The following is a 19575-nucleotide window of genomic DNA, read 5'->3' on the forward strand; positions in this document are numbered from 1 at the left end:
ATTCATGCTGCGAAGTGCTTCTCATCTTTGAAACTTTCAGACTGCTAGACTGAGCAAAATGGGTGCAATTTTCTTTTAATTGTTTGGAACACCATGTGTGAGAGAACATGACAGAATGCAAATTGCTTATAGAAAATGTAAGCGAGAGAAGGTTGCAACATTTTGTGCAGCTCTCGCAGAGAAGTGAAAGGCATAGGACATGTCAGCTTTTCATCTTCAGGTCATAAGCTAAAGCATAGCATGACTTTAAATATTAAATGAGAAACATGCCGCAACCCTTACTATAACATGTGGCAATGCACCAGTTCTAATTCTTGTTGACAGTCTGAGAAAAAGGTTGAAATTTGTGCATGGTGAGTGAACTCTTACCATTAGCAATGATTCCCCTGGGTCAGTGTTCAAGCACACTGCTGGGACATTTTGAGGAAGCTCATATTGCTACCTATCCTGTACCTGCTCAGTGAATACAAGACACCATGCTATAAAAAGCACTGAGCAAACAGACTGGAGGTGCGGTGAATTCCTCCATGTCTTTCTACGCAGCTAGTCAGCTGAGGAGGGGGTGACACTCAGAAGTCGGGATAGACAAGGGGAGAGAGAAGAAATATTGTTCTGAATGGAACTGTAGAGAGCTATGAAATAATCATGGTACAATGTCACAGTAGCAAATGTGTGTGTCATAGCATCACATGACATTGTGTCATAAGGAAACAGTTGATCTAATCAAACTTTTTAGTAACTGGACACCAGGTTATTATTCTGTGGTTCTCTGACTATATTCACTGACAAATTCTATCTTAGTATCTCTGCAAGGCAAAACACTTAGACTATATAGAGATAATGGAAAAAGAATGTGCTATGAATAGGACATAGGACTATCAACAAATCTGATTTTTCAAAGGCTGATAACTTGGCCACGTTCAGGGAAATTTTTACAGTTGTGGTAAAATGTACACCTCTGACAAAGGCCATCCCAGGCCAAATTTATAGTCCCTTCAAACATGAGATCATCTCAAAGAAACATCACCAATTTAAAAAAAAAATGTTCAGCCTAATACAGATTCCTGTCCCATGGAAAATGTCAAGCAAAATGGTTACAGCTGGGTAAGACTCCAAACAATTGAAAATAGGGTCTTATAATAGGAAGTATTAGACAATCTTAATAGGTGGTGCTATCAGCACTAGCTATAACTGACATATAGTAAGAGATGGTTCTTACCTGAAAATTATTACAGTGTAAATACAGGAGACAGATAAGGGGGGGCGGGGGACAGGAATCCAAGACACAGAGAATTAAGTTATTTGTCCAAGTCACACAGCAGTTCAATAGCAGGGCCAAGAATAGAACCCATCAGGTCAGTACCTTATCCCACTGGACCATGCTTTTATCATTCCAACCAAAAATTTTATCCTTGCTTGCTACTAATGATTGCCTAGAGAGGATCAAGTGCCTCAGAAGTGCCAGAGACTTTTGTTTTATAAGCGAAACAAATTAAAGTAACTATACTGACATCAGCTTTAATAAAAAATATGGAAACACTTGATTGTACTAAAGCAGAGTTGAAGATTTACTTTTACAAGACTTTTGTTAAAAAAAAAAAATCACCTCAACATAAACCTACGCTCTTGGGGATGGAAAGCTGACTGACTACTACATAGTGTTTCAGTTGCCTTCTGTGCCTAAGAGTCTCCCTCGGTTCAAATGCCTTTTAATATTACTAGAGGCCTATGCTGTAAGTGACAGCACTGGGCTTCTGATAAATAAATGAATTATTCACTAGCTAAATAGATACATTAAAATGAGCTATTTAGAATTTAATGAATATTAAACAAGCCTATTCACAACTGAACCACATTCATCTAGGCTGAGGAAGTCTATAGGTAAGGGTAGTTTATTACAAACATACTCAAATAAATTTCCTGGGAGGTTTCAGTGTCATCAGAAAATTCCTTCACTTTCAAGAACTAAAAGTTGTTTCATTTGCAACCTTCTCAAACAGGTAGAAACTTTATCAAAGGGAAAGCAGAATGTTATAGGTAAGATACCAATAAAACAGACAGGTTCCAAATTAATAAGACCTAGTCTACATGACAAAGTTGTGCATGCCTATGCTGAAATTGGTCTCCCACTGCTGTAAGTGCCCCATTATACTGAGACAGTAACACCACTTTCCCGAGCAGCATAGAGCCATGGTTGATGGACTTAGGTAGCTGCAAAGGCGTCCCCTATATCCTGCACATTGCCAAGAGCCACAGTCCTTCTTCACTGTCAGTGTAGCTCTCATTTTGGTGTCCCTGTGCTGGAGGGCTGGGTTGAGTTCAGCACACAGATCCAGGAATGTGGCCCTGTGCATCCAAAAATTCTGCAGCCACTGCTCATCGTCCCAAACCTGCATGACAATGTGATCCCACCAGTTAATGCTTGTTCCTTGAACCCAGAAGTGATGCTCCACCATCTGCAGCTGCTCCTGGAATGACACCAACAACCTTGAATTAGTTCTTGCTGTGTCCCACAGTAATCTGTCCTCCAAGGACTTGTCTCATTTGTTGTGGCTCTGCAAATACTGCAGGATCACACATCCTGTGCGTGCAGTGCTCATGACAATAGTGTATCACTCTATGCTTCTGTCAGAGATGGCAGACAGCAAAGAGGGCTGGGCGGGCTTATGGGATTTTGAAAAGAAAAGGCAAAAAAATGATGGGCTACAGATACTATTATGGGATGGAGACAGTTGCAAACTGGGAAGTTGAGCCTAGGCTCCCAGTCACCCTTGCGGGACTTGTTTCAGCCCCATCATGCATTGCCAAAACTTCCCAAAAGACAGAGCACTGGACGGTGGCATTTGCAGACTGAAATGTCTACCCATGTTGTAAGCACTCTTGGCGAGTACACGCACTGCTGACACAAGGATCCCAATATGCACGAGCATAAGCTATGCACTAACTGCTGTGGCTGTATGCCGACAGAACTTGAGTTGACATAAGTTTGTAGCATAGACGTGGCCTAAGGCTCCAACTTAAATGGGAAATTTTCAAGTGAGCTCTATTCCTAAAAGAGAGGAGCCTGAACTTCTGAGTTCAGATACAAACTTCTCCCAATCTGAAGTTTTAGTTGGGTTTTGCTTCTACTCCTCCACTCCTTTTATTTGCAAAATTTCTGCCAATCAGACCATAAAATCCTCAAATGATTTAGGGCTGGATTGGCATCATGCTTTCCACAGTTAAGTTTCATTGAAAAAGGGAAATCAAGAGCATTTCCATATGAAAACCGCCATTTTTCACTCAGCTCTAGTTGCAAATTTGATCAAATCCCATTTTGCTTTCCAGTTCATAAGCATATTCCCAGACCACTTTGCTCCCTATTCTTTCAGCTGTAATGGAGCTGCCAAAAAGCCTTTTAGTATACACCTATGATGTTCCATTCCCATTGAGAAGCTATTATGGCTAGCAAGCCCTTATCACTTTTTCCTCCCTCACCCCCACTATCGCTGCCATTTCACACCCCACCCCCATCCACCCCATTTTAAAACCCTAAAGCCAATGACAACATTTCGTCTTTGTAATGGATCCATTATACATTTCTGCTACTAAATCAGTTTTGCGTCTCCGGGCAATCTTTATAGTAAGCAAGACCTACACGGCTCATTATAGGCAATCCTTCCAGGTGGCTGGCTTTCTTCATCAACATTTGCATGAGTCAGCTCTCCCCTTTTTGCTAGTCAGCCTCCAAAGCAGCAGCCTGTTGCTCTGTCCCACATGCATAACTAGTCTAGTCACGTGATACTCAAGATGACACAGACAAATCCCCTTTCTCCTGGACATACTTAGAATTTGTCTAAAGTAGTAATTTTATTGATCCTCCCCAAAGTCACTGAAAGCTTGATTCTCCACCCCTCCTCCCTACATCACCCTCAACTTGTATATAAACTGAATAAGGTTGATTCAACTCACACAAGCTAGACATGGAATGTTACTTTGACTATAAGAAAAATATGAAAGCACTCAAAGTAATGATTCATCCTGTCCTAAGGGCTCAGCTGTCACCGGTGCCATACGAGTGAATTCATGGGCAAAACCTTTGCCTGTGCTTTGGAAGTCTGCCATGAAGGGCAGGACAATGATGGAATGGAAAAGAGTGTAGGAGTGCATCAAAGTCACAGACAGAAGTCCTGCTTGCCAAAGAATGAAGAGTGAGCCCCTACTGGCAGTCGCACAAGATAAAAGCTGCAGAGTCATCCTACAGGATCAAAAAATGATCTAGAGATCAGGAAGAATATTGGACCCAATGGATTACTGGGGTTACTGGGTCCATTGCATTAATAATCCTACAAAGAGTGTCTATTAGTTAGAGTCTGTGCTTGGGAACCAGGATCCCTATATTTCCAAATCTACAATTTCCTATATGGCATTAGGCAAATCTCTTAGGGCTAGGTTTTAATTCTACAATGAGGCCAGAGGAAAGGACAATGTGTAGCTGTGCTTCTCTGAGAGTAGGGCCGGCTCTGGCTTTTTTGCCGCCCCAAGAAAAAAAAAAGGGGGGGGGCGGCGAAGTGGCAAAGCAGGAGGGGAAAAAAACAAAACAAAACAAAAAAACCTGTGGCGCGGCCGGTGCAGCAAAGTCAGGGGGGACACCTGCAGCGTGGCCGGAGCGGCAAAGAAAACAAAACAAAAACACGTGTCTCACGGCCGGAGCGGCAAAGCAGGAGGGGAAAAAAACAACCAAACAAAAAAACCTGCGGCGCAGCCGGAGCAGCGGGTGGGGAGGGACCTGCAGCGCGGCCGGAGCGCCAAAGCCGGGAAAGAAAAAAAAACAAAACAAAAAAACCTGGGGCATGGCCGGAGCGGCAAATCGGGGGAACCCGGCGCGGCCGGAGCAGCAAAGCAGGAGGAAAAAAAACAACAACAAAAAACGCTGCTGGGCAGCCGGAGCCAGGGTGCAGGGGGACGCCCTGTGCTGCAGACGTGCAGCGGAGTGCTCACCCAGTCTAGGGAGGGAGCGGGGGAGAGAGAGAGCTGGGGGGCGGCCAGGGCTTCAGCGGGGCGCTTGTCCCGCGGTATCGACCACTGCGCCTCCTGCCGGGAGGGCTCCGTTCCGCTCCGCTCCCGTCGGCGGAGAGGGAAGAACAGGGGCTGCCCTGCCCAGTTTGCTGCAGGGCGCTGCCCTCCTCCGCACTGCCGTCCCCTACAGGGCGGCGGAGCGGCAAACCAAAAAACAAAAACAAAAAACCGGCTATGCTGCCCTGGGTTTGGGCGGAATGCCGCCCCATAGAATATGCCACCCAAAGCACCAGCTTGCTCAGCTGGTGCCTGGAGCCGGCCCTGTCTGAGAGCCACAGTTTGGCCTCTACTTCCCTTTGCTTCTGGAGGGGGGGGAGGGAGTAAGATGTGCCAGCCCTTTTCCTAGTTCCCTCCACTCCTCCCTCTGTCATTTCAGCTACAGGGGCTGGGGGAGGGGAAGAGAAGAGAAAATAGAGCCAAGGATTCCTCTGCTTCCCACCCACCGGCATAGGAGGAGAAGCAGCAGCATGTTGCTCTGTCTGACACGCACGAGGCTAGTGATACACATAGTCTGTGCAGGGAAGTAAAGGGGGGGGCTTTATGTACCCTCACTCCCTTTCCCAGCTATGCAGCTGGGCTCCTGATTTCTTCACCTTTCCTCATGCTCTTTTACACACAGGTAAATTAAGGATAATGATGGGGGTTTGGCCAATTCGTGTTCTCAAAGCACTTTAAGATCAGCTATAAAAAGCATTAAATGCAAAGTGTTAATTACATTCATTGCTTTAATAATAAAACACGCTCAAGTTTGGATTAAAAAAAAAATCTTCCATGGAAAACACTGCTTTTTCCATTTAATCCAGAGTCCCAGAGGAGATTCCATCTTGCATTCAGTAACATTAAACACTTATCCCAGGAGTCCACTGAGAATTCATATTACAGAGAACATTTAAGTGTGTTAATTTTGACTGGGTACACAGTATTAAATGAAACATGAAAATACATGACTCACAATTCAAACTAAAAATATGGATTGTAAACTTAAAAAGCAGACAAAAATGCAGTTGCCACTAAAAGGTTTGAGGCATGAAGGCTATTAATTTAGAATGCGTCTAATGGAGAAACTGAAAATTTAATAATGTTGAAATCATTTTCTTTTCTGTTCAAGTACACTTTTTCCTTATTGAAGCCATGTGTATTCAGTCTTGGGATACACGGACTACTTAACATATTGACTATAGTCAGTATTTTGGAAAAGCTGTTGACCTGTGCATTTACTTTGACCCACAAGAGTGCCCAAATACTACCCATCTTAGTCTTACCTGCACAGCGAAACATCGCTAGCTCCTCTTGGAGTCACCAAAAGTCCTGACTGCAGATTATGCCATCAGGATTTACCTCAAAGGCCTGCTCCTGCAAGCTGCTTCATTGAAAATGGGGTCCCAGCTGGACCCTGGAAGTTTCTCATATAGCTGCCAGATTGAAGGACTGGGCCATTTGTGAAAATGTGGCAACTACTGGATTAGAATCTAAGGCAAAAATTGTCATTTACCTCAGAGAGGTTTTTGCTTGAGTAAGGACTGCTGAAAAATTCAGTGGGGATATTTTTCAGGAAAAGCTCAAATCAACATTTTATTAATACTGGGAGTCCATGAAAAGGCACTATTATGGATAGTTTTACAAGTTTTACCTACTTGAATATATAGGTGGTTACAGATTGGAGAAATGTGTATTACTAGTTGTAATAGTCCCTCTTGAACTAAACAGTCTCTCTTGGATTAAATGATTCCTTAGGTCAGGGATTGGCAACCTTTGGCATCCGGCTCATCAGGGTAAGCCCCCTGGTGGGCCGGTCCCATTTGTTTACCTGCCACATTCGCAAGTTTGGCTGATCGTGGTTCCCACTGTCCATGGTTTGCCATCCCAGGCCAATGGGGGTGGTGGAAAGCAGCGCGGGCCGAGGACTGTGCTGGCCACTGCTTCCTGCCACTCCCATTGGCCTGGAGTGGCAAACTGAGGCCAGTGGGAGCTGCAATTGGCTGAACCTGCGGACGCAGCAGGTAAACAAACCAGCCCAGCCCACCAGGGGGCTTACCCTGGCGAGCCGCATGCTGAAGGTTGCCAATCCCTTCCTTATGTTATACCCACATAAGCAAACAAGCACATTACACTGTGCCAGAATGTTTAAACTCTTACCATTCAATGTGGAACTAGAACTTTGTATGCTTTTTGGATCAGTCTAGAGAGTGTTCAGTGGCAGTTGTTTGAATACCACTTGGTCGGGTATGCAGATCATCTTATTTTCTCTACTTCTTACTATCCACAAGGCTTTAAAAAAAAAAGTCACGTATGTGTCACTTGTAGGGACATATTGGTGAGGCAGCAAGACACTAAAAGTATAGTCAATATGTTTATATATTTGATTATTTAGCAGCTAGTAAATATCACATTCCCCCCTGAAAAAGTTATCCATCTGCATATCTACTTTTCTCTTCATACACAATATATATATTTATTAAATATTAATTCAAAAGATGCATACTATGCTGCTTTTAAATAGAGAAAAAAGATTTTAAAAAAATCTTGTAGATTTCAATTTGAGTTTGGTGCATCACTGCTCTTCAGACATGTAAGTACAGACACACGTATGTCTGTCACTATCATCAGCAGTGAGACATCAGCCTAGCTAACTCAAAAAGCTTTCTGGAGAATTGAGCTTCACAAATCTTCAGCTTTGATAAGTTTGTCAGGTCATATAAGTGTTTAAAATAAAATATAAATAATTTTAAAAATAGGGAAACGTTTTATAAAGACAGACAAAAAAAATGACCAAACACCACCAAAAACATTTGGGCAAATTTTCTGGGACATTACACACTTGCAAGTCTTTAGTGGATTTGAAATATCCAAAAGTGCAACTAAATAAATCAGTGTCATAAGGGTCATCAGCACCTTGCATGATTGTGTATTTTACCTTATTTAGTTAGTGCTTAATCTATAATTTGATAGTGTCCAAAGCTACCTATATAAGAACATAAGAACGGCCGTACTGGGTCAGACCAAAGGTCCATTTAGCCCAGTATCCTGTCTACCGACAGTGGACAATGCCAGGTGCCCCAGAGGGAGTGAACCTAACAAGTAATGATCAAGTGATATCTCTCCTGCCATCCATCTCCACCCTCTGACAAACAGTGGCTAGGGACACCATTCCTTACCCATCCTGGCTAATAGCCATTAGTGGACTTAACCTCCATGAATTTATCCAGTTCTCTTTTAAATCCTGTTATAGTCCTAGCCTTCACAACCTTCTCAGGCAAGGAGTTCCACAAGTTGACTGGGCGCTGTGTGAAGAAGAACTTCCTTTTATTTGTTTTAAACCTACTGCCCATTAATTTCATTTGGTGGCCCCTAGTTCTTGTATTATGGGAACAAGTAAATAACTTTTCCTTATTTACTTTCTCCACATCACTCATGATTTTATATACCTCTATTATATCCCCCCTTAGTCTTCTCTTTTCCAAGCTGAAAAGTCCTAGCCTCTTTAATCTCTCCTCATATGGGACCCATTCCAAACCCCTAATCATTTTAGTTGCCCTTCTCTGAACCTTTTCTAATGCCAATATATTTTTTTTGAGATGAGGATACCACATCTGTATGCAGTATTCAAAATGTGGGCGTACCATCAATTTATATAAGGGCAATAAGATATTCTCAGTCTTATTCTCTATCCCCTTTTTAATGATTCCTAACATCCTATTTGCTTTTTTGATTGCCGCTGCACACTGTGTGGACATCTTCAGAGAACTATCCACGATGACTCCAAGATCTTTTTCCTGATTTGTTGTAGCTCAATTAGTCGCCATCATATTGTATGTATAGTTGGAGTTATTTTTTTCCAATGTGCATTACTTTACATTTATCCACATTAAATTTCATTTGCCATTGTGTTGCCCAATCACTTAGTTTTGTGAGATCTTTTTGAAGTTCTTCGCAGTCTGCTTTGGTCTTAACTATCTTGAGCAGTTTAGTATCATCTTCAAACTTTGCCACCTCACTTTTTACCCCTTTCTCCAGATCATTTATGAATAAGTTGAATAGGATTGGTCCTAGGAGTGGCCCTTGGGGAACACCATTAGTTACCTCTCTCCATTCTTAGAATTTACTATTTATTCCTACCCTTTGTTCCTTGTCTTTTAACCAGTTCTCAAATCCATGAAAGGACCTTTCCTTTTATCCCATGACAACTTAATTTACATAAGAGCCTTTGGTGAGGGACCTTGTCAAAGGCTTTCTGGAAATCTAAGTATAGTATGTCCCCTGGATCCCCCTTGTCCACATGTTTGTTGACCCCTTCAAAGAACTCTAATAGATTGTGTCTTACTAATTTCCTTTTACAGAATACATGTTGACTTTTGCCCAACAATTTATGTTCTTCTATGTGTCTGACAATTTTATTCTTTATTATTGTTTCAACTAATTTGCCTGGTACAGACATTAGATTGACTGGTCTGTAATTGCCAGGATCACTTCTAGAGCCCTTTTTAAATATTGGTATTACATTAGCTATCTTCCAGTCATTGGGTACAGAAGCCAGTGTAAAGGACAGGTTACAAACCATAGTTAATAGTTCCACAATTTCACATTTGAGTTCTTTCAGAACTCTTGGGTGAATGCCATCTGGTCCCGGTGACTTGTTACTGTTAAGCTTATCAATTAATTACAAAATCTCCTCTAGTGACACTTCAATCTGTGACAGTTCCTCAGATTTGTCACCTACAAAAGCCAGCTCAGGTTTGGGAATCTCCCTAACATCCCCAGCCGTGCAGACTGAAGCAAAGAATCCATTTAGTTTCTCTGCAATGACTTTATCATCTTTAAGCACTCCTTCTGTATCTCGATCATCCAGGGGGCCCCACTGGTTGTTTAGCAGGCTTCCTGCTTCTGATGTACTAAAAAACATTTTACAAACTAGAGGGGAATTATTTTCATAGTCTTCAAAGTTATGGGAAACATCTTTCTAAATCCTAGATCAAATTTTTGCAAAGGACTAAAAATCATGACAACTGGTACCAAAGTAGAGACTAGATTTTCCCCACCATTATGGGCTACAGAGGGGAGCAAAAGAGCACAGAGCGAAATGCCCCTTTGGTGACAGGCCTGCTCAAGGTTCTGCATAGCATGGAACCCCTGCAATGCCTCCATAGAAAACTGCACTATGTGCAGGCTTTAAATATGCTGGTGCAGAAGAGAGCATTGGAGCAGGAGAGGTGAACAGTCTACTAGATTGTATCCACATGAACATCAATGACCCAGAGCCTTTGTGTAGTAATCACGAGCAACTGCAAAAGGGTACTATGTCTATGCTCCAACTGCAAAGACTGTCCATGGATTGATGGGATGGTTTTCATTCTCCACACCATCTTCAGGACAGTCACATGAAAGCAAATCATTTTAGGATTGAGTGATTTGATCATTTTACCCTTGTTGCATAAATATCACCAAAGTTAGCAGGAGAAGACAAGCTATGCTGCCTACTCTCAGTTCTCTTGAGCTGTCAACACCACATGGCTGGGAGCTTCAGAGAATTGAGGAGACATGTCTGGTTAGAGGGGAGCTGGAGAGTAAAAGCTCAAAAGCCATACAAAGGCAGGGGGAAAGGATGCATGGAACTATTATTTGCATTGTTGTTTTATTGTGACGTCATTGTGCAAACACCCCTCGGAGCAGCTAGCTCCTTGAAGAGCTTGCAATGTGAACAGATAAGCTTGCAATCCTTTCACCTATGCTTTATCTTCCTTTTCCAGATGGGAAACCAAGGCACAAAGATTAAGGGATTTGCAGAAAAGTTTATGGAAGAGCCAGAAATGAAACCCAGACTTTCTGAATCCCAAATCCAGTGCTGTAAGCACAAAATCATCCTTCCTCTCTAGAATCAAACCATCTGCAATTTTTTTCAAATAATTATAAACTACTAGATCTGGTCATTTATTTATTTGCCTTTTGAAATATCAGTGGAAATGTTTGCCAAAAAAGTCTATTTTTGACTATCACCATATGCTCCCATTAAGCCCTTATTAGTTGGTTTATTATAAACATCATGGAAGAAGTAGGTCTTGGGGGAAGAGATTTAGTGAAGACCACCTCAGTGGCTTTATGGATCCTAATATCACTGCTCAGAGGATTTTATACCGAGGGGATAGAATGGAAGATGTCGTTGGGATGTTTGCGTGAGATACTGACAAGGGAACGTTGGCAAAGTGGAGTTGATGGGTGCTGACGTGGTAAGTGATGAGAGCAGATAAGAATGGCAGATTTGTCAAGGCCTTCATCTTAATTCTATAATACTTAAAGGTATTGGTGACACACCTCTTCAATTAACAAGTCAGGATAAGCTCCACCCCCCTCCCGACTTAAGGAGAAAGGGCTTGTGAACCCACCCAGGAGTTATTTGGACTGTGTGGGTGGAGGAGCTTTGAGTATTGTGCATCTACAGGCAGAAGAGACGGGACCAGGAAAAGACAGAAAGCTGGAAGGAGCAGCTGAAAGCCTGGTGTCTGACCCAAGAAGAAACCTGGGGAGAACTTTTTGGGTTGGGTCAGTGGTTTTGGTTCTGTGAGCAAAATAAGTTGTTTCCTGGTATTTGATTTTTTCTGTGCTCAAGGACACAGCACTTTGTAAATAAAACAAAACTGTATCAAAGATTTACCCATCACCAGTTGTCACTCCCAACTGGAATGTCCCCAGAGTCTCAAACTCTGACTAGCTACTAGGGTCAAAAGGGGGCAATGCAATAGAACAGAGAGAGTTAATGGAAAGATTAATGCAATCAGAATAATGGGCAAGAAAGATTATTTTAACAGCTGCATTTTGTATAGACTGAAGGAGGAGGCGCCATTATTAATAGAAGGGAAAGAATAGTCATTTGGAAGTCAAACACTTCAATTTCTGATCAATGGCTGATATACCAGAATTAGCTAGAAGTAATTCTTCCCAATTTGGTTATCATACTACAAGACCAGTAGATTCCACCAGTAGTAGTTGTGGCAAACTATGGTCACATCTCCTGGTGGATGTATAAGTACAATCCAATATATTAAGAAATTAGTGGAGATGCTGTCACTGGGATCTTCTCTTTCTTGGATCCTAGGATCTTACCTTCTCCTTTACAGAGGAGAAAAACAAAAAACAAAAACTCACAATCAATCAATCTGCAGAAGACCCTGAGGGAGTCTCTCAGTCCTCCCCACATTGCAACTGAGAGACAGCTGAGTAGTTTTTTAAGGAAGTTTGTCTTGAAAATTATATTTACTAGTAGAGAGAGATTTCTTTTTTAAAGTATAATTTACTGCTACTCACAGTTCGAAAGAAGCAATGACAAGTAATGTCCCAGTACATGGCTACTGTCATAAACAGATAGTTAAGGGTTAAAGTCTGTTTTACCTGTAAAGGGTTAACATGTACTACCTGGTGACTACCTGACCAGAGGACCAATCAGAGATAAGATTTTTTCAAATCTCTGTGGAGGGAAGCCTTTGTCTGTGAGAGAACTCTTTTTGGATCTAAGAGGACAGTCATGTCTCCAAGTTCTCCTGGAGTAGTTTCTACTAATTAATAGTGAGTATTAATTAGAAAGGCGCATTAGTCTTATGATTTAATTTCTATATTTGCAATTGTGTGTTTGCTAAAGGAAATGCTTTATTCCTGTTTGCTGATATTGCTTTTACTGAGAAAAGGAGGAGAGGGGATTCTCTCCAGAGATTGATAAGGTTATACCCTATGAGTGTCCAGCTTGGGCTCATAGAGATTCTGTATTTTCTTTTTGTTCTCTTAATAAATTCTTTTCTTTTCTTTGGACTTGGTTAATTCCTTCTTCTGTGGAAATTCAGGGGAAGGTGAGGGGGGAAGAGACAGTTCCTCCTGGGTTTGATTCAAGCAGTTTGAATCAGGTATCTCTCTCCTAGGAAAAGGGAGGGGGGAGGAAGCAGGGGGAATGGTTTGTTTCTCCTGGGTGTAAGAACTCCATGGATTTGGGGCTCTTGGAATCCCCTAGGATTTTGGGGAAGGACTGTGTCTCAATTCACATTTCCTAATTGAGTGGTGGCAGCTTACTAGATCTAAACTAGGATTTTAGTTTAGAGGGAAACCAAGTCAGGTCCCCACATTGGAGCCCAACAGTTCCAAGTGGGGGTGAGACCTTTGACATGGTGGCATGCGGGTCCTCACCTTGAAACCCCCCAGTTTCAAGTGAGGGTAGACCCATGACAGCTACAACTACATATTACAGAGAGTACCTTAGGGAGAAAATGCCCGATTCTTTAAATGTTCCTCAATTATATAAAGTACTGGAGTTAATTCCAGACCACTTACCACATCTGTAATAGTTACTGTTGATTTTTAATATCATCACCAGCTGGTATCTGTGAGAGAAGACAAGAAATATACTGCTTGTGACCTTCTTGCTGTTTCATTTTCAAAAAGCTACAGATAGTCATACTAACTGTTTCATGGCATACAGTTAATGTAGGCAGAAAGCCTCATATCTAACATGGGAAAATTATATTGACATATTTGAATATGCTTTGTTTGTACATGGTATCTGAGTGCTATTTTAATCTTCATAAAGTTATTTGGTAAGAGTAAAGCTACAAGTAGCTAATTGTTAAATTCTGATTAAGAGCCAGAACCCTTGCTTAGGCAAAACTCATGGACTTCTGTGAAGATTTTGGTTGAATTGGAATGGGACTATCAGATGCCAGAAAATGGTAGTGAAAAGGAAACATAAGTTCTATGGTTTGCTTTGCAAGTTATGTTACTAATATTTACTTAAAAATACAAGTGGTTGCCATATAGATCATATTATTAAAACTGACATGGCCAATGCTATATAACATATACACATTAAATTAATTTTTACCAGCTGTTTCATTGTTGCAAACACATTCTCATTGGTTAGGCGGGCACAATTGTGTGCAGACATTTGCTTGTGCCTTCTTTAGATATATTTAGATGCATCTAAATATATGTATGCAAATATTTCATGTAGATGTGCAAATCAGGTATTTGTATATGTACCCAACTGCACATACTTAGCTTTGTCATTTAGGCCAGTAACTTGAACTTGTTCTGTGTAATCCATCCACTGATATTGAATATCATGCAGGATGGAGACCTAAGGGTCTACTTTATATGCAACATACAAGGCTGATTTAGTTCTGACTGAACCCAATCCTCAGTCTTCATTTTTTCCTGGGGAAAATTCTGATTTTTAAATCTCTTAAGGTAATAAAGAACCTACATCCAGAGCTTGTTAAAAGATACATTTCATTTTATGAAATGTAACTTCCTTGTTAACATGATTTTAAATTTCCACAGCATATTGAAAGCATTAATATTTGATTTGTTTAAAAGGTTTAATAAGAGATAAGAAAATACAGAAAGTTAAAGTTTAATTTAAAAAAACACACATGAAATGTTAAACCTATTAAATATTCATGGTTAAATTATTAAAAGCATTACAAGCCAAATGTCTGAATCACTGATTCGCAGTACTTGTGTAGCCGAGCATACTTACACAGCCTCACTTTTTACTTGGGAGCCTGATGATCACGCAACTTCTATTGAGTTGACTCACCAGCATACTGCAGGATCAGAGCTTAATCTCACCCCAAATATCCAGTCCCCAGAGCCACACAAGCACCTGAAGTCTTCAGCTTCCAGCTCCATGGTGAGCTGTGTTAGTCATATAGCCTGCCTGCTATCTAATGCAGCCCTAGTCTCCAACAACATAGTTAGACCTCAATCTCTCAATATTTTCTTTCAGTCCCTCCACAAGCAAGGAATGAATGCTGTTTATATTTGTCCATCCTTCCAGATAGCTGCAATTTTCTGGTAGTCTACATCACTTTTACAGTAACTGTAATTAATTGCTGTTTTACAGCTTGATGATAGTTCCTTGTTTTCTGAATTTGTTATAAAGGTGACAGCTAAGTTTTGTCTATTTTTTTTAATTCATGGGAAGGACTAGATCAAGGGTTGGCAACCTTTCAGAAGTGGTGTAATGAGTCTTTATTTATTCACTCTAATTTAAGATGTCACGTGCCAGTAATACATGTTAACGTTTTTAGAAGTTCTCTTTCTATAAGTCTAAAATATATAACTAAACTATTGTATCTAAAGTAAATAAAGTTTTTCAAATGTTTAAGAAGCTTCATTTAAAATTAAATTAAAATGCAGAGCCCTCTGGACCAGTGGCCAGGACCCTGGCAGTGTGAGTGCCACTGAAAATCAGCTCACCTTTGGCAGGCGTGCCATAGGTTGCCTGCCCCTGGACTAGATTCAAAAGCAAAATTACCTAACTATAGAACTCCCAGCTCTGAATTAATTGTACATGTTGTCCAGTTCCATTTAAAACACTGGAATCATGCAGAAATCATTTTTAAGCTACACGTTTACATGGACAAAGATTCCCAACAACTCTTTGTGGTTCGCAGTAACAATTCTGTAAAACACATTATATAGAAATCCCTTATTTGAAAACACTGACACAAATAGGAATTGTGGTCATAAGACATAGAAAATTCAATAAGTATACTGGCAGGAAAGATATTTCAGTCATAACAAATAAACCAGGGGGGTTGCCAGAGAGGGCAAGTGAGACAGTAGATCTGCCCGATAAACCTTTAGTTAAGAGGAATAGGGGAAAAAAGGAGCAAGTCTGGCACATGACAATTTGTGTAGTTGCACATTAGCACAAAATAGCATTTGAAATTTCTGTGCTCATTATGTTTTAATGAAGACCAATTTCCAAAATTCTGTACCAAATGCACTTGAAAAACTGTTGAAAGTGACATTTGTAATTAAACTCTGTGCTCAGAAAAAATTCTAAGACTTGAGATGACTTTACATCTTCTGTGATGTATAAGGAGGGTTTGGATGCAGTATAGCTCTGGTATATGTAGGAGTATTCCAAGTCCTAGAGTTTTGATCCTGCCCTCCCTGCTCAAGAAAGTCTCCCAACGTCTCCCTAATTTCAGGCCTGATATTGAGACACAATGATCATGGCCCCTAGTGAAAGGTGATCAGTTCCTTTGAGGATCAAGCCCTCTGTATCTAAAAAAACCTCTATGGTTACCAGTACAGGAAGTCTCTGGTAATAATATGAAGTGGTTCAGATGCTGCTGAATATGAGAGTGGATGCCAACAGCAAATTGAAGAATGAGAGCCTTAGTAGGGAATCTTACAACTGGTGCATTTAGGATGGGCAAGCTTGCTTATGGAAACAATCAAACCTGGAAATAGAGGAATATTTTGAAACCAGTGGGGATTACTATTAAAATGTTGGCCAAGACTATCCATTTTGGAGCCTTGATCCTGCGCAAGGCCCCACACAACTGAACTCCTTCCTATGCCTGTGCAGACCGGTTCACAGGTTATATTGTTAACCTGCTAGGCAGCCATCCTACAATTCATTGCACATCAGCAGGCTACTGTGTCTCTGTGAGTGAGCTCCCATTGACTTCATGGGGATGTGTGTGAGTGGAACAGTCCCTTCATAATAAATGAAGTGCAGGGTCAGGGCCTTAATAGAAACCACATTTTGTTATTTGAAGACTAATACAGAGATTTAAAAAAAAAAGAAGACTTTTTATTCAAACCGATGAAAGAGATAATTAAACTAGTTTGCTCTGACCTGAAGATGAGCTCTGCATAGCTCAAAATTTTGTCTCCTTCACCATCAGAAGCTGGCCCAATAAAACCTATTTCCTCACTCACCTTGTCTCTCTAGATTGCTCTAGTCAGAATTATGCTAGTGTATGAGTATAAAGTGAAACTGTTTCATTTTGGTTCATAATATACGGTTATAGTACAGTTTGGTTTAAAAACAAACAAACACCTGTTTTTCTCTTTAAATGATACCATTTCTGATAAAGTGTAAAGTGAATAAACAATTGTAAAGTTATTTATAATGTTACAAGGGCAGCATACCTCATACAATATTCTACAGCCACATTAGCAGTTGGAAGAATCTTCTCCGGCCTCAACTAGCTCTCTCTGCTTATGCATTACAGAACTTTTCTGTTTGTTTTTCCCTCCCCACTGCAATAAATGCTATATGAGGAGTTGAAGTAACAGTTGGTCCACCAAACTCTCAATCCTTCTTCCACACAGAGTGTTTGGTCTAAGGCAGTATATTTAAAATTATATTCCCTTCCTTGGTTTTGCCTTCATTACCTTAGAACACCAAGCACTGACTTGCATATGCAATTAAGATGCCAATTCTCCTAATCTTTTCAAGGTTTTTTTAATCTTAATGCCATCTGCATTTGAATTGACTTCTGCCTCTTCACCAGCTTTGTATCATCACAACATTTCATCACCTTACTCAGCTTAATAAGGAACAGAAGTAGCACCATATTGATTAGGTCACCCAAGAGACAAAAAAGCTCAAACACAGTTATCCCAGCACAATTCATTTTCCTGGGTTCTGTTAGACCACTAAAGAGCATATTATTTTATACTTAGTACACCACAATTATTTTATATCAATTGGCATTCCACTGCAGGGCAGGATTTCAAGTTAAGAACAGTGGAAATCAACATGTTGGTGCTAAGTCAATTTAATCAAATTGACAAACAAGATACTAATTAAAAAAAAAAACCCAAAAAACCAAACCCAGCACTGTGTTTATCAGGCACACAAAATGCATATTGCTAATTACTGCTTAGCATTGCAACATGTTCGAAAGAGCATGCCAATGAAACCATCAGCAAAGGAAACTATATTCTTGCCCACAGTCAAAATACGGCATTTTACACACTGGCACAGAAGACAAAAACAATAACACCAAAGCATACAGGTTGAAATAGGTTGCTGCTACCTGACAAAAACAAAGACATAAGCACCATGAAAATTCTTCAGGAAATATCACCAGCAGTATTACTGTACTTTTTATATGGCAGTAAAGTCTCAAGCTTTCTATCACACACACAAATAAACCACTTCTATAATCCCCAAGTGGCTCTATCAGCTCATTCAACACTTTTTTTTTAAGTGTGCAATACATTCTGAACATTTTGGTTGATCTATTTTGGTTTAATTTACATCATTGTATGTCCATACCATTGCATATTGTAGGGTTCATGAGATTAAATTCACTTGCACTTAATTTTACACTCCCTTAGATTCACTGGGCCAAATTTAAAAGGCCATCTTTAAGGAAATCAGAGGCACCTATCCTGCAAAAGGAACAATGTAGGCAGATGTCTGTGTCCCTGGGGATTCCCTGTGAGGTTAATATAAAGGTCTAGCTAATATGGACTCAATTGCAGTATCAGGGTTTAACTGGTATAACTCAAGTAACAATTTCCCAAAAAAGAAGAATATAGTAGGAAAAGCAACAAACAACAGGATGTTCAGTACTAATAGGCCCTTTCTTCTTCTTTTTATGATTTACACCTTCTTACATAGTCTTTTTATTAAATTACACTACTTAATAGTTCTTCAGTCTGCCTTACAGCTACTTACTGCTATGTTAGAGCATTTTACACATCACCTCTGAATTTGGCTCTATGGACCCCAATCAATTATGTGATCATCCAGCCCAAGCTATATCCTTAAATCTTCATTGTTAGCTCATATCTTACCTACCATATGGTATAATTCTCAAGATTACATTAACCTACATAAAGAGCTGTAATGAAAATCCACAATCAGATATTTGGATGATCTTCCCATTTGAAAAATAAAACTGTCTTTCTTAATCTCTCTCCTTTAGTAACAAAGCAGATTACTGTATCTGTTAATCGTAGTTGTAAAAGTTCTCTCTCAGGTACCATGAATTGATATATTCAGTAGTAACAGGAACAAAAACTCACCCAGTCTTCAGATCAGTCCTGCTTTGAACAGTATTTTGTGAATTCTCCTAGAACATTTTACATCCCTAGAGTGTTGCTTATTTTGAACATTTAAAAATATAAATAATTCTGGTACTCTCTTCTATAGCTTTGACACTCACATTTCCTGAAAATACTTGAACACACAGAAGCATAACTGTTTCATTCCCATTCTCCCAATGTTAATGTCACTTTAAAGCCTGTCATTTTAAATGCTACATTACGGATTGATTTATTTTGTCAGAACTCTATAACAATATCATCACTAATATAGTTTCTTTTAATTTCCTTTTCTCATAATGGACAATCCTTGAATATACTACAAGGGAGGAAAAAAAGACTAACCTTCAATGCAAAAGAGCTAAGCCTCCTATAACTCAAGGCTGCAGGTGAAGGGTGAAATTAACTTCACCTGTATTGTTAATTAATCTAGGCCAGATTCTCACATGGTATAAATTGACATGAGGCATTGAAATAAATGGAGCTTTGTTGATTCACATCAGTTGATAATCTAGTTCTCTGGCTTTTGGCTAGTCAAATGCAGAAGCATAGAGAGGTGAAATCTAGTCCTCATGCCTGAAGTTGAAGCAGAGCTATGCCACTGCTATCTGAGAATTACAAATGTTATTAAAGCTAATGTTTAAAATTAAATATACACAAGTTAAGAGGGAAGGTACTGTACAT

At 40.2% G+C, this 19575-nt stretch overlaps 1 long non-coding RNA gene across 3 annotated transcripts; it reads right to left on the reverse strand.

Moving 5' to 3' along the window:
- Positions 1-1417: 1417 nt before the first annotated feature.
- Positions 1418-19268, reverse strand: LOC123364523. 3 transcript variants are annotated; one of them, XR_006577147.1, is made up of 3 exons: positions 19237-19268; positions 13366-13415; positions 1418-2468 (listed from the first exon to the last, which is right to left on the reverse strand). It is a non-coding gene; the product is annotated as an uncharacterized LOC123364523 (long non-coding RNA). The 3 variants fall into 3 exon arrangements; XR_006577146.1 differs by lacking the exon at positions 19237-19268 and adding an exon at positions 18874-19216; XR_006577148.1 differs by lacking the exon at positions 19237-19268 and adding an exon at positions 16984-17177.
- Between the last annotated feature and the right edge of the window lie 307 nt (positions 19269-19575).

Source organism: Mauremys mutica, chromosome 2 (assembly GCF_020497125.1).
Source record: "Mauremys mutica isolate MM-2020 ecotype Southern chromosome 2, ASM2049712v1, whole genome shotgun sequence".
Lineage (NCBI taxonomy): Eukaryota > Metazoa > Chordata > Testudines > Geoemydidae > Mauremys > Mauremys mutica.